The sequence below is a fragment of the Entelurus aequoreus genome, linkage group LG05 (assembly GCF_033978785.1).
Source record: "Entelurus aequoreus isolate RoL-2023_Sb linkage group LG05, RoL_Eaeq_v1.1, whole genome shotgun sequence".
Lineage (NCBI taxonomy): Eukaryota > Metazoa > Chordata > Actinopteri > Syngnathiformes > Syngnathidae > Entelurus > Entelurus aequoreus.
Window position 1 is genome coordinate 33,363,840 of NC_084735.1, and position 14,417 is coordinate 33,378,256.

General features: G+C 37.9%; 1 protein-coding gene across 1 annotated transcript in view; it reads right to left on the reverse strand.

Annotated features, from left to right (window-relative positions):
- The window catches only part of pld2 (phospholipase D2), a 66,711-nt gene extending 59,998 nt beyond the window's left edge, over window positions 1-6,713 (reverse strand). Inside the window, exon 1 of the mRNA XM_062047866.1 lies at window positions 6,280-6,713. The gene's annotated coding sequence lies outside the window, so the exon portion shown is untranslated. The remainder of the gene's footprint in view (window positions 1-6,279) is intronic.
- Window positions 6,714-14,417: the final 7,704 nt, after the last annotated feature.

Below are 14,417 nucleotides of genomic sequence, written 5' to 3' on the forward strand. Positions count from 1 at the left end.
ACTGCACTGACCCACAACAACAACACACAAGCAAATATGGAGTCTGACTGTGCCACAAGCGACACGTGTGCCAGGGACCAACTAGTAAGTAAAACCGAACTTCTGCATACCTGCCAACAGCTACAATGTACCCCTATTGAGTACGGGTTTTGATCATCCATTCCGGTGTACGACTGCAGTGGTAGAAACTATGGTTTTCCTTTAAAAATAATTAACTTCAAAATCGAAGCTACGTAGCTTAACTACATTTCCCAGTAGCTTCGCTATTTTTTAAACAAGTAGCGATTTCCGTAGCTTAGCTATTTTTAGACTCGTGTAGCGGTTAGCTAAGCTACATGTTACAAAAGAAGAGAGAGGGAGAAGAAAAAGAGAGAACTGGATTAGTGTAACTCCACAGGCAGGGGACAAAATATACGGGAAACATCAATGATGATTGGTTTACCTATAAGAAAATCCATGATTGGTTGGTTGGTTTACTATGATAAGTCAAGATTGGTTAAGATTAGGGCAAAACATTACGGACAGGCCAATCAGAGGCAAGATAGGGCGGGTCATGGAACCAGGAAGGGAAATCACAACAGATGCGAATATTCATGCGAAATATACCCCGAAGTGAGGAAGATCATAGCCGCACAATTAAGTAAAGTCACTTACTTCGCGCTGACCACAGAACCTTACGTGTGTCGACTGGGAAATAAAAAGTGCCTGCCTGCAAATTTACTTTTTATCTGAGTTTGATACATTTGGTATTATTTGCACAGCTATAGTATTTATTTTATGTAAAAAGTATTATTAGTAATATTTTTCTATTTTATGTACTGTATGCATTCTTTGTTTTTCTATTTTATTTATGCTATGTAATTATGTGCTATTTAAACAGTTTATTTTATGTGCTGCTAATACCCATCCTGACTAACTGGGTTAATAAAAGTGCCACTGACTGTTTACAGTACAGTTGTCATTCAGTTAAATTTCAGTGAATTTCGCTGAAAAATTAATATCTTTATATGTATATTTACACCGAAAAATATATCGAGATACATATCAAATACAGAGTTTAAGTAAAAATATATCGAGATATACTTTTTCGTCCATATCGCCCAGCCCAAACATGTGTTTGCTACCAATAAACTTATCATTTCAGACTTAGTAATAGACGACGAAAACGATTACTTTTGTATCAAATGAGGATTCTAACCTAATCTTTTTGAGCCTGAATATACTGACGAACTACTGGTTATCGAAGCTGAGCGCAGTGTTTCCCTTACATTGCCAAGATACATGTGGCGGTGGGGGCATGGTGAGGGGTGTGGCCCCTTGACGTCATCATATAATTTGCTAAATTTTCTACCATTATATGATTTTCTTTAAAAAGGCTTCAAAAATGCATAAATGTATACATACATTAAAAAACAAATGTGTGTTATTAATTAGTATTATCATATATTTTTTATTGTATCGTTTTGCTATATTTTCAATTGTTGCTGCTTATGTACTTTGCTGAGAATTTTTCAAGTGTCTAGAGACTTTGTGTTTAAAACGACTAGCAACGGAGCTAACATCTTTTACTGGTGTTATTATAGACGGTACTCGTTTTTAGAAACTCTATTTATTTCCCTTGACTGTCCGCGGCGAACAGCGACATGTCATTACAACATCCGGTATTTTTTCGGCGACCACATTTTTGGTGCATCAGTAGTCTATACTGCACACATAAAAGGCTATATATGGCTATTCATACTGTAACAACCTGCTGGCGGTAATGTTTCATGTTCGTGGGGTTTTGATTTGATGTTAAATTTTCCCATAATTGCAAACACACCATCCGTGTTCGAAAGAGGACTTGCTTAGAATGAGGAAGTGTTCTTAGGTGTCCGGGGAAGCACGGAGATCAAAGTGTTTGCAGGGGAGGTAAAACATGTCAAAATTGGGCCAGTTGGTAGCATAAGATTGGCAATTAAAGTTAAAAATAGCATCCTACTTTTGACTTCTTCTGGAGGCTACAATACATTGTATTACCTTAATTTGTTTTCACGTAAAAAGGCTTATTTACAAGGTGTGGCGGCTTTGATTTTGCCGTGGCGGTGCGCCACCATCAGTTACATTGTGGGGAAAACCTGCACTGCTTCAGTCAGTCTGGAGTTTCAGTTGATAACAAGAGGAATTTGAAAGTTTACCAACTTTTCGGCTTGTGACCAAAACCATGTACAATACACATGCAAGGCATGATTGATAATCTAGCATGAACTATTTCAAACTCGAAAGCGACTTATCTGCTGCCGCAGAAGCTAGCTTACCTCTTACTTATGCTGCAGCAGTGTGAGACTGTGAGTGGCTCTGTGAGCAAGGCAAGGTATTATTACACTAGAACAATAGTTCCTCAGTGTTCGCTCTTACAAATACAATGTCGCTACAGCTTGGTTATTATGCAGGTTACAGAATGTAAATTAAGTATTGTTGGAGGTTTTTGGATGCATTTACAGTGATTTAGAGGCAGAATGGATTACTTCCATTTGCTGCATTGTTAGCCACCTACAACAAGCCAATTGTTACAAATTATAATGTATTTTTGTCTCTCATAAGGGTTGTGAATGATAGGGAAAACGCAGTTCCCCTTTAACGTATACAAAACTTTCTGTTTTAATAGACACCTCTTGTGTAGGAGCCATGTTTCATGTCTATCCACCTAGTGCAATAGCTCTCCCAGCTGTTTTAACTGCAGACATAGATTCATTCTGATGGGGTTGTTACCTTTGGAAAACAAAATTTACAGGGTGATTCCATAATTGTGTCTCAGAATTGAGTGATACCAGAATTTTACACTCTGCTTGATATACAAATGAAACTGTTACTGACTACCACAATTTATAGTCTTGAACTTGATATATCTTAATGTTTCTTAAAGCCAGAAAGCTGCCTTTTGAAATTAAATGATAATGATAAATGATAAATGGGTTATACTTGTATAGCGCTTTTCTACCTTCAAGGTATTCAAAGCGCTTTGACAGTATTTCCACATTCACCCAATTACACACACATTCACACACTGATGGCGGGAGCTGCCATGCAAGGCGCTAACCAACAGCCATCAGAGGCAAAGGGTGAAGTGTCTTGCCCAAGGACACAACGGACATGACTAGGATGGTAGAAGGTGGGGATTGAACCCCAGTAACCAGCAACCCTCCGATTGCTGGCATGGCCACTCTACCAACTTCGCCACGCCGTCTTGTTTCTGTTATCTGCTTTTTCTACAAAATTAAACAACTGAATGAATATCCTCCAAGTCTGGTTATTCCATAATTCTTTCTAGGGGTTGTTAAATAATAATAATAATGCACAAACAAATATTCTTTATCTACATTCCAAAAAGGTCAGTTAGTATACTAAACAATGTTATTTATAGAGAACAATTTGTAACTCTTAATCTATTTAATCAATGTTGAAATTCAATGATTTGGTTCATTTGCAAACAACTAAAGTTATGCACAAAGCTAAAAATAACCTGCTAGCCAAGAATGTAGAAAAATTATCCTCAAAAAAAGAGGGGAAAATAACCTTAGGGAAAATCTTATTTTAAAACATTTAGCATATCTATATGTGGAGTTAAATTATGGAATAGAATAAGCAAAAAAAAAAAAACAAATGCATGTACTATGATCCAGTTTAAGAAACTGTTTTAACTCAAAGTGTTAACAAAGTACAAGGAAGAAGAATCCTGATAAACATGTTGTAACTACACATTGGAATGTGAAACTAGAAAAATGTGATGTACTATATTGTAAATTGTAACTGTACGCATGTTCAATAATACTAATACTTATATGGGTTGTGAAATTAACGGATAGTTGTTTTTAAAGATGCACTAACGAAGTATATTGACTTTAGGGACACTTGCAGAGGGAGATAGACTAGCTTGATATGAAGGGGAACTGCACTTTTTTGGAAAAAATGTTTTAATCATTTCCAGCACCCCCCACGACCCTGAATGGGACAAGTAGTAGAAAATGGATTGATGGATGGATTTACAATCCTTATGTAAGACAAGCAGACATATGTTTTTCTTTTTAATGCAATCTAAATAGTAAATAAATGCAAGCAAAAGTCATTTTACAATGAAGCAAATGGGAGTCGCTCTATTCTGCTTATAAAGCGCTCTAGAAAACATCCAAACACTTCCATCAACGTTTTATATACACGCTGTAAGTATATATGTAATATATCAACATGCCCTTTGATAATAACATGTAATATCTACGTATTTCGCTCATTTTAAGCATAAAGCGGCACTTTAATTTCACAAACGCATCACTGCATTCGCTTTTTCCTTCTACAACCTCACTGATTTCTACTCACTCCAGACATCATGCAGTGAGACAACAGACTTAATGTAACATCACTTACTGTACAATGTCTGCTCTCACTGGGATGCCAACTGTTAGGATGTTGATATAATCCCATTTAGATGAAGAATGACTCATAGTCCTCCCGAAGAAAAAAGTGTGGTGGAACGAAGTGTCTTTTCTGGTCTTTTTCGCTATTTTCGGTTGTAAGTTGGCTGTCAAAGTGTACAGACTTCTGAGTTAATGTTCACATCATTTTGCTATCAAGGTGAGAGGACATTCTTTTTGTTATTACCGAATCAACTATCACAGGCTCTGAGGTGAGCAAGCAGCTCACCAGCTCATGATGACATGTTAGCGCTTATAATAGCATTAGCACTAACACTTGGTTAATTATTCTGGTCATGAAATGTAAATGGAGTATTGTTGGCAGAATTTTGGATGGTTATTTAGAAGGCTTTATGGGTGGGATAACGGACCTCCCATTCACTCCTTGCAAATATTTATTTACATTTATTTACGAGTTGAAATGCAGTAAGAAGACATGTGTTCTTGTGTCACATAAGGATTGTGAATTATAGGCCAGTGGTTCTCAACATTTTTTCAGTGATGTACCCGGCGGCGTGGCGAAGTCGGTAGAGTGGCCGTGCCAACAATCGGAGGGTTTCTGGTTACTGGGGTTCAATCCCCACCTTCTACCATCCTAGTCACGTCCGTTGTGTCCTTGGACAAGACACTTCACCCTTGCTCCTGATGGCTGCTGGTTAGCGCCTTGCATGGCAGCTCCCGCCATCAGTGTGTGAATGTGTGTGTGAATGGGTGAATGTGGAAATATTGTCAAGGCGCTTTGAGTACCTTGAAGGTAGAAAAGCGCTATACAAGTATAACCCATTTATCATTATCATTTACCCCCTGTGAACATTTTTTTAATTCAAGTACCCCCTAATCAGAGCAAAGCATTTTTGGTTGAAAAAAAAGAGATAAAAAAGTAATATACAGCACTATGTCATCAGTTTCTGATTTATTAAATTGTATAACAGTGCAAAATATTGCTCATTTGTTGTGGTCTTTGTTGAACTATTTGGAAAAAAAGATATAAAAAATAAATAAAAACTTGTTGAAAAATAAACACGTGATTCAATTATAAATAAAGATTTCTACACATAAAAGTAATCATCAACTTGAAGTGCCCTCTTTGGGGATTGTAATAGAGATCCATCTGGATTCATGAACTTAATTCTAAACATTTCTTCACAAAAAAAGAAATCTTTAACATCAATAATTATGGAACATGTCCACAACAAATCTAGCTGTCAACACTGAATATTGCATTTCTTTTTACAGTTCTTTTTTGACAGACATTTAAAAAAATCTCACGTACCCCTTGGCATACGTTTATTTGACTGGAATATAGGCAACATTCCAGTCAAAAAAAGTGCAGTTTAGCCTTTAATATTGTTGTGATTAATTATGAGGGTGTCAATTGAGAGGCAAAAAAATGCACTGAAAGCTTTTTCCAATGAAATAATCAGCAACACGAGAGGGACACATATCATATAAATAATTTGCTGCAGATTTAATTGCGGTTAGCATTTTTAGTCTGCCTAATAAAGTGCATGTACAATAATAAGCCGAGTAGAGTTTTGTGGAGGCACGTTTAGCAGTCACATGAGTTTACAGCACAATCTGTAAGCTGTTTTGGGGAAAGAAAGCTAAATGTATGCCGACTGAGAACTGAGCGAAGTTGCAAATGGTGCTGCACCCATTCCTTTATTTCCGACAGCGCCACATTCCTAAAAGGCAGTTCAAGTTGGTAGACGACACAGAAGACACGGTCCTAGTTACACATCTCGGCACAGATACACATCGGTAAGGGTGTGACAGATCGGTGTAGTTATGTGTTCGGATCGGAACCAGTGTCGTTTTTTCATATACTCACTCAGCTCCAATGTCAACAAGCGCTGTCAGCTAGTCCACAACCACCAGGATCAACTTAAATATTCGCACGGAAAGTCATGTCTCATGGCGATCCAGACTGGCCTGTTGTTCCACGGAGGTGATGCACACTTTGGTCCCTCCCATTTGGCGTCCACGAGGATAATAACCCCACAGGGAGAGGACGAGGAGGGGAGGCAGAGGTCTGAAGGTGGCGTGTCATGCTGTAGCTAAGCAGCTATATATTGTCACCGAGGTACGGGGTGTGGGTAAAACCACACACCACACACGGGACGACACGGGCGTGTTAAGCTGCGTGTCACGAGATGGTCCCGTCGTGGGTAAGACATGAACGTCTTTTTAGACCGTGGTTAAGGCAAGCCACGACTGGACCAACGCAACACCAGCACAGGAATGTACCATCCATGACAAAAGATTTGAAAAAAAGGTGCGGCGTCGACGTGGGTCACGCAAAGAATCACGATATTTTATTTTCGATTAAAAATACTTTTTAAACAAGTGCAAATTAAGTATTTTAGAAGACAAACACGTGTTCGGAGTTTTGATAACCTCCAATATTTGATACAAAGTTCGAAATAAACCAGGGAGTTTGAAATAATACCGGAAGTAAGTTTCATATCCGAAGTACTGATGTGCAGTGGCACTGAACTTTCCATGAGGAAATTTAAATATAAAAACAGTTTTACTTATCGTGTATCTTATTTAAAACAGATATGGTCAAATTTAAATTATAACACTATTTATAAAACGTGTTTCACTACAGCAAATCTGGTCACGGTAGATGGGAAATGCTTGTAGTTCTTTTAATGGCCTTATAGGGGCGATCAAAACCGCTCTAAGACAGAGGTGACAAACTCGTTTTCATTGAGGGCCACATTGCAGTTATTTGTGGCTGCCTCAGAAGGCAGCTTGTAACAGCGAAAAAATGTGAATAAAATATATGTATGTATACGTATCCAAATATATATATATATATATATATATATATATATATATATATATATATATATATATATATATATATATATATATATATATATATATATATATATATATATATATATTATATATATATACACACACATATATATATACACATATATATATAATATATATACAGTATATATATAAAATATGTATGTATGTATACATGTGTGTGTGTATGTGTGGGTGTCATACTTGCCAACCTTGAGACCTCCAAATTCGGGAGATTTGGGGGGAGGTGTATATTTATAGCTAGAATTAATTGAAATTCAAGTATTTCATATATATATATATATATATATATATATATATATATATATATATATATATATATATATATATATATATATATATATATAAAAAAAAATAAATACTTGACTATCAGTTAATTATAGCTCTATATATATATATGTATTTTATTATATACATATACACATATACACACATAACACTCCTCTCTACTCATTGTTGTATTTGAAAGTGCAATGCTTTGCAGCCAGTAGCACAACCTTTGAAGGAGCATAGGTATGGGCAGTGTAATATTTCGGGGTTGGAGTCAATAACCAGGCGAGGTGACGAAGTTAGGTCTCTTTACTTCATACTTCAGAACCGACTCCTACACTTGCCGTCAGGGTGAGCAATACAACGTAAACCGTTGTCCAACCAAAAAGTAACACTATACGGTATAGTGTTCTGTGGTTACTTTGTGGTTGGCCAAGCGGACGTGACGACAGGCTGTCCTCACTCAGGTCAGCACGGACCTGGAGGGGGCGTGCCTTAAGTCCGGCTGGAAATCGGGAGAAATTCGGGAGGCTTGGCAAGTATGGTGGGTGTGTGTCTATCAGTGGCGGATGCTGGTCTGTCAAGAGGGGAAGCTAAATGTCGGCCCACATCATAAAATGTGTTGGTTTATTTGTATGTAAATTCTGCCCTCCGTTCCTTTTTAAGAATGTGATCTGTGACCCTGTTGTACCAAGAAGGCATCTTTTCCAGGGATTTGACAAGTGTCCTCTCAATGGCCAGCAGAGCTAGGCTGCTTAAACAGCCTTGGCCCATGATGTTGCGGGTGTAAGACTTCCATCCATCCATCCATTTTCTACCGCTTGTCCCTTTTAGGGTCACGGGGTCCTATCTCAGCTGCATTCGGGCGGAAGGCGGGGTACACCCTGGACAAGTCACCACCTCATCCCAGGGCCAACACAGATAGACAGACAACATTCACACTCACATTCACACACTAGGGCCAATTTAGTGTTGCCAATCAACCTATCCCCAGGTGCATGTCTTTGGATTGAGCCGTTTTAAACAGGAGAAGCTCCTCTACACCTGCAGATGTAGCGCCAATCGTTGCCACTAATGACAATAGTTTGTACACCTGTGTGCATTATAAATTTATGTTTGTTTTTCAATAAAAAAAAACATTAAAATTTTCTGCCATTAAGTGCAGCTTGCTACCTAGCTAGCTTGCTAGCTGGGACTGGCGCGAGGCTAGTGCGAAGTGTGTCCGCCTGTGAGTGCTTTGAGATGGTGGAGGTACTCAGCAGCACCCGCTGCTCGGTAAAGACAGAAACTGCAGAGTGAAAGAAGTCAGTCTCCAAATAAAAGCTCTATTTGTCGTGAGTCGTTTTTAACAAAGAAAATGTCACTAAGAGGATCAGGAAAGTCTCCGGTTCAACTCAGAACAACAGAATGAATGTTGAAAAATGCTCCCACTGAAGTTTACAACACAAGATCACTGATTCGCTCATTTCGCTGTGAATCAAAAAGGGAATTAGCCTTTGACAGATCATCCAATCATCATGCAGAAGTTGAGCATCCGGCGAGCCGAGGCCAGCCCACTGCCCCACAGACCCCCAGAGACGCTCAGCGTCCGATGGGCGGGACAAAGCCCAGCATTTATTCAATGACTCGCAGTGTATGCTTCCCCATTGAACTCTGTGGACGCGCAACATCTATACTGTTTAAAGCACCGTGAAGCTGCAGGAATGATAGAGAGGAAAGCCGCGTCGTTATCAGTGATAAGAAGCTGATTCTGAACAAAAGAGCGCGTTGTAGCACATATTTAGTCAATAACATGTACACACAACACTATATATTTAATCACTTATTTTTTGACATTGTATGGGAAGCTGAGCTTCCCTTGCAGTCTTAGAGCAATCGCCACTGCTGGATATGTGTACATACTGTATATATATACAAAAAAATATACACATATAGATACATGTATATATGTATATATATATATATATATATATATATATATATATATATATATATATATATATATACGCACACACACACACACACACACACACATATATATATATATATATTTACTGTTTATATATATATGTGTGTGTGTGTGTGTGTGTGTGTGTGTGTGTGTGTGTGTGTGTGTGTGTGTGTGTGTGTGTGTGTGTGTGTGTGTGTGTGTGTGTGCGTGTATATATATATACATATATAAAACCCAAAACCAGTGAAGTTGGCATGTTGTATAAATCGTAAATAGAATCAGAATACAATGATTTGCAAATCCTTTTCAACTTATATTCAATTGAATGGACTGCAAAGACAAGATATTTAATGTTCGAAACTGAGAAGCAATTTTTTTTTTGCAAATAATCATTAACTTAGAATTTTAATGGCAGCAACACATTGCAAAAAAGTTGGCACAGGGGCATTTTTACCACTGTGTTACATCACCTTTCCTTTTAACAACACTGAGGAGACCAATTTTTGAAGCATTTCAGGTGGAATTCTTTCCCATTCTTGCTTGATGTACAGCTTAAGTGGCTCAACAGTCCGGGGTCTCTGTTGCCATATTTTAGGCTTCTTATTGCGCCACACATTTTCAATGGGAGACACGTCTGGACTACAGGCAGGCCAGTCTAGTACCCGCACTCTTTTACTGCGAAGCCACGCTGTTGTAACACGTGCAGAATGTGGCTTGGCATTGTCTTGCTGAAATAAGCAGGGGCGTCCATGAAAAAGACCTTGCCTGGATGGCAACATATGTTGCTCCAAAACCTGTATGTACCTTTCAGCATTAAAGGCCTACTGAAACCCACTACTACCGACCACGCAGTCTGATAGTTTATATATCAATGATGAAATCTTAACATTGCAACACATGCCAATACGGCCGGGTTAACTTATAAAGTGCAATTTTAAATTTCCCGGGAAACTTCCGCTTGAAAACGTCTATGTATGATGACGTATGCGCGTGACGTCACGACGACAACGGAAGTATTCGTACCCAATGTGTCACCATACAAACTGCTCTGTTTTCATCGAAAAATTCCACAGTATTCTGGACATCTGTGTTGGTGAATCTTTTGCAATTTGTTTAATGGACAATGGAAACTGCAAAGAAGAAAGTTGTAGGTGCGATCGGTGTATTAGCGGCTGGCTGTAGCAACACCAACACCAGGAGGTTGTGTTGTGTTTGAGCTGGATAGCAGACGCACTACCGCCGTGAGTACAGCTTTGGCTTCCAAACATTTGATCGCTTGCCCGTACGTGCGTGTCGCTATGTGCATGTCACGTACGTAACTTTGGGGAAATATATGTTTCTTGCCGACTCTGATGGCGGCCGGGGTGTCGTCGAAAGCTACAACGCCCGCCGCCGCTCCGTAGCTTAGTTAGCTTCAATTGTTAAGCTTCGCCAAGCTGGAAATTATTAACCGTGTATTTACATGTTCATGGTTTAATAGTATTGTTGATCTTCTGTCTATCCTTCCAGTCAGGGTTTTTTTAAATTTTGTTTCTATCTGCATTTGAGCCTGATGCTATCACGTTAGCTCCGTAGCTAAGTTAGCTTCAATTGTTAAGCTTCGCCAAGCTGGAAATTATTAACCGTGTATTTACATGTGCATGGTTTAATAGTATTGTTGATCTTCTGTCTATCCTTCCAGTCAGGGTTTTTTTAAAATTTTGTTTCTATCTGTATTTGAGCCTGATGCTATCACGTTAGCTCTGTAGCTAAAGAGCTTCGCCGATGTATTGTCGTGGAGATAAAAGTCACTGTGAATGTCCATTTCGCGTTCTCGACTCTCATTTTCAAGAGGATATAGTATCCGAGGTGGTTTAAAATACAAATCCGTGATCCACAATAGAAAAAGGAGAAAGTGTGGAATCCAATGAACCCTTGTACCTAAGTTACGGTCAGAGAGAAAAAAGATACACCCTGCACTACACTCTAGTCTTTCACTCTAACGTACCTCATCCACGAATCTTTCATCCTCGCTCAAATTAATGGGGTAATCGTCGCTTTCTCGGTCCGAATCTTTCTCGCTCCATTGTAAACAACGGGGAATTGTGAGGAATCCTTCCTCCTGTGACGTCACGCTACTTCCGGTATAGGCAAGGCTTTTTTAAATCAGCGACCAAAAGTTGCAAACTTTATCGTCGTCGTTCTATACTAAATCCTTTCAGCAAAAATATGGCAATATCGCGAAATGATCAAGTATGACACATAGAATGGATCTGCTATTCCCGTTTGAATAAAAACATTTCATTTCAGTAGGCCTTTAATGGTGCCTTCACAGATGTGCCTTTCTTTGAGCACTAATACACCCCCATACCATCACAAATGCTGGCTTTTGAACTTTGCGCCTATAACAATCCGGATGGTTCTTTTCCTCTTTGGTCTAGAGGACATGACTTCCACAGTTTCCAAAAGCAATTTGAAATATGGAGTAGTCAGACCACAGAACACTTTTCCACTTTTCATCAGTTCATCTTAGATGAGCTCTGGCCCAGCAAAGCCGGCAGTGTTTCTGGGTGTTGTTGATAAATGGCTTTCGCTTTGCATAGTAGAGTTTTAACTTGCACTTACAGATGTAGCGACAAACTGTAGTTACTGATAGTGGTGTTCTGAAGTGTTCCTGAGCCCATGTGGTGATATCCTTTACACACTGATGTTGGTTTTTGATGCAGTACCGCCTGAGGGATCGAAGGTCACAGGCATTCAATGTTGGTTTTTGGCCATGCCGCTTACGCGCAGTGATTTCTCCAGATTCTCTAAACCTTTTGATGATGTTACGGACCGTGGATGGGGAAATCCTTAAATTCCTTGCAATAGCTGGTTGAGAAATATTGTTCTTAAACTGTTCGACAGTTTGCTCACGCATTTGTTCACAAAGTGGTGACCCTCCCCCAATCGTTGTTTGTGAATGACTGAGCATTTCATGGAAGCTGCTTCTATACCCAATCATGGCACCCACCTGTTCCCAATTAGCCTGTTCACCTGTTGGATGTTTCAAATAAGTGTTTGATGAGCATTCCTCAACTTTCTCAGTCTTTTTTGCCTCTTATGCCAGCTTTTTTGAAACATGTTGGAGGCATGAAATTCCAAATGAGCTAATATTTTCAAAAAATAAAGTTTACCAGTTCGAACGTTAAGTATCTTGTCTTTGCAGTCTATTCAATTGAATATAGGTTGAAAAGGATTTGCTGTGATGAGGTGGCGACTTGTCCAGGGTGTACCCCGCCTTCCGCCCGAATGCAGCTGAGATAGGCTCCAGCACCCCCCGCGACCCCAAAAGAGAAAAGCGGTAGAAAATGGATGGATGGAAGGATTTGCAGATCATTGTATTCTGTTTTTTACTGGTTTTGGGTTTTGTACACACACACACACACACACACACACACATATATATATATTTATATATATATATATATATATATATATATATATATATATATATATATATATATATATATATATATATATATATATATATATATATATATGTATATATATATATATATATATATATATTAGGGCTGCAACAACTAATCGATTAAATCGATTATAAAAATAGTTGCCGATTAATTTAGTCATCGATTCGTTGGATCTATGCAATGCGCATGCTCAGAGGCTTTTTTTTTTCCTTTTAATTAAAAAAAAAATAAATATATATATATATTTTGTTTTAATAAACCTTTATTTATAAACTGCAACATTAACAAACAGCTGAGAAATGGTGCCAGTTTGCTGGGTTTTTTTCAATAAAATACTGGATAGGATAGAAATGTAGTTTGTCTCTTTTATCCGATTATTAATCGATTAATCGAAGTAATAATCAACAGATTAATCGATTATCAAATTAATCGTTAGTTGCAACCCTAATATATATATATATATATATACACACACACACACACACACACACACACACACACATATATATATATATATATATATATATATATATATATATATATATATATATATATATATATATATATATATACATATATATATATATATATATATCTTTATATATATATATATACATATATATATATATATATATATATATATATATATATATATATATATATATATATATATATATATATATATATATATATATATATATATATATATATATATGTAGCCGGATCGAGTCTGCGTTGTGTATTGCTGGTGTTGCTTTGAAGACAAGGGGACTCGGTGGTTGCCTTTAGCCGAAACATGTGGCGTATTTATTGCTGTATGAAATACACAGGAAATAATGCAGCAGCATTAACACACAAGTCTGCAGCACACCAGTCTCCTCACGGCATGTCTCAACAGCAAGTGAGCTTAAATGACCAGAAATGCTATATAAAACATTCACAAATGTCACAAAACCTATAAATCACAATTACTAATATACTGAAAATTAATACACCACAGTCAAATATTTTATACAATAGGAAAATAAACAATAAATTAAAACAGTACAGAAAAATTGAATAAAGTTTTGGGAGCAACAGAAACATACCTGTATGAAATACACAGGAAATAATGCAGCAGCATTAACACACGAGTCTGCAGCACACCAGTCTAAAATGGAGGGAAAACTTCAATGAAGTGCCGCAGCCACTGTGTGTGAGTGAGAAGTGCTACCTAACAGTACACTAGCAAAACGTTTGCTAAAACACTCAAACTCTGAGCAAAACAAGTGTACATGAACATGTCAGCAACATTAGCAGCACAAGAGTAACTTATAACCTTGTTTCACAGTTACATTCTCTTTAAAACACGAGAGCAGAAAAAAAAACACTCACCTCCTCACGGCATGTCTCAACAGCAAGCGAGGAAGATAACGTCACTACCGGAAGAAGGTAGGATTTCAAAATAAAATG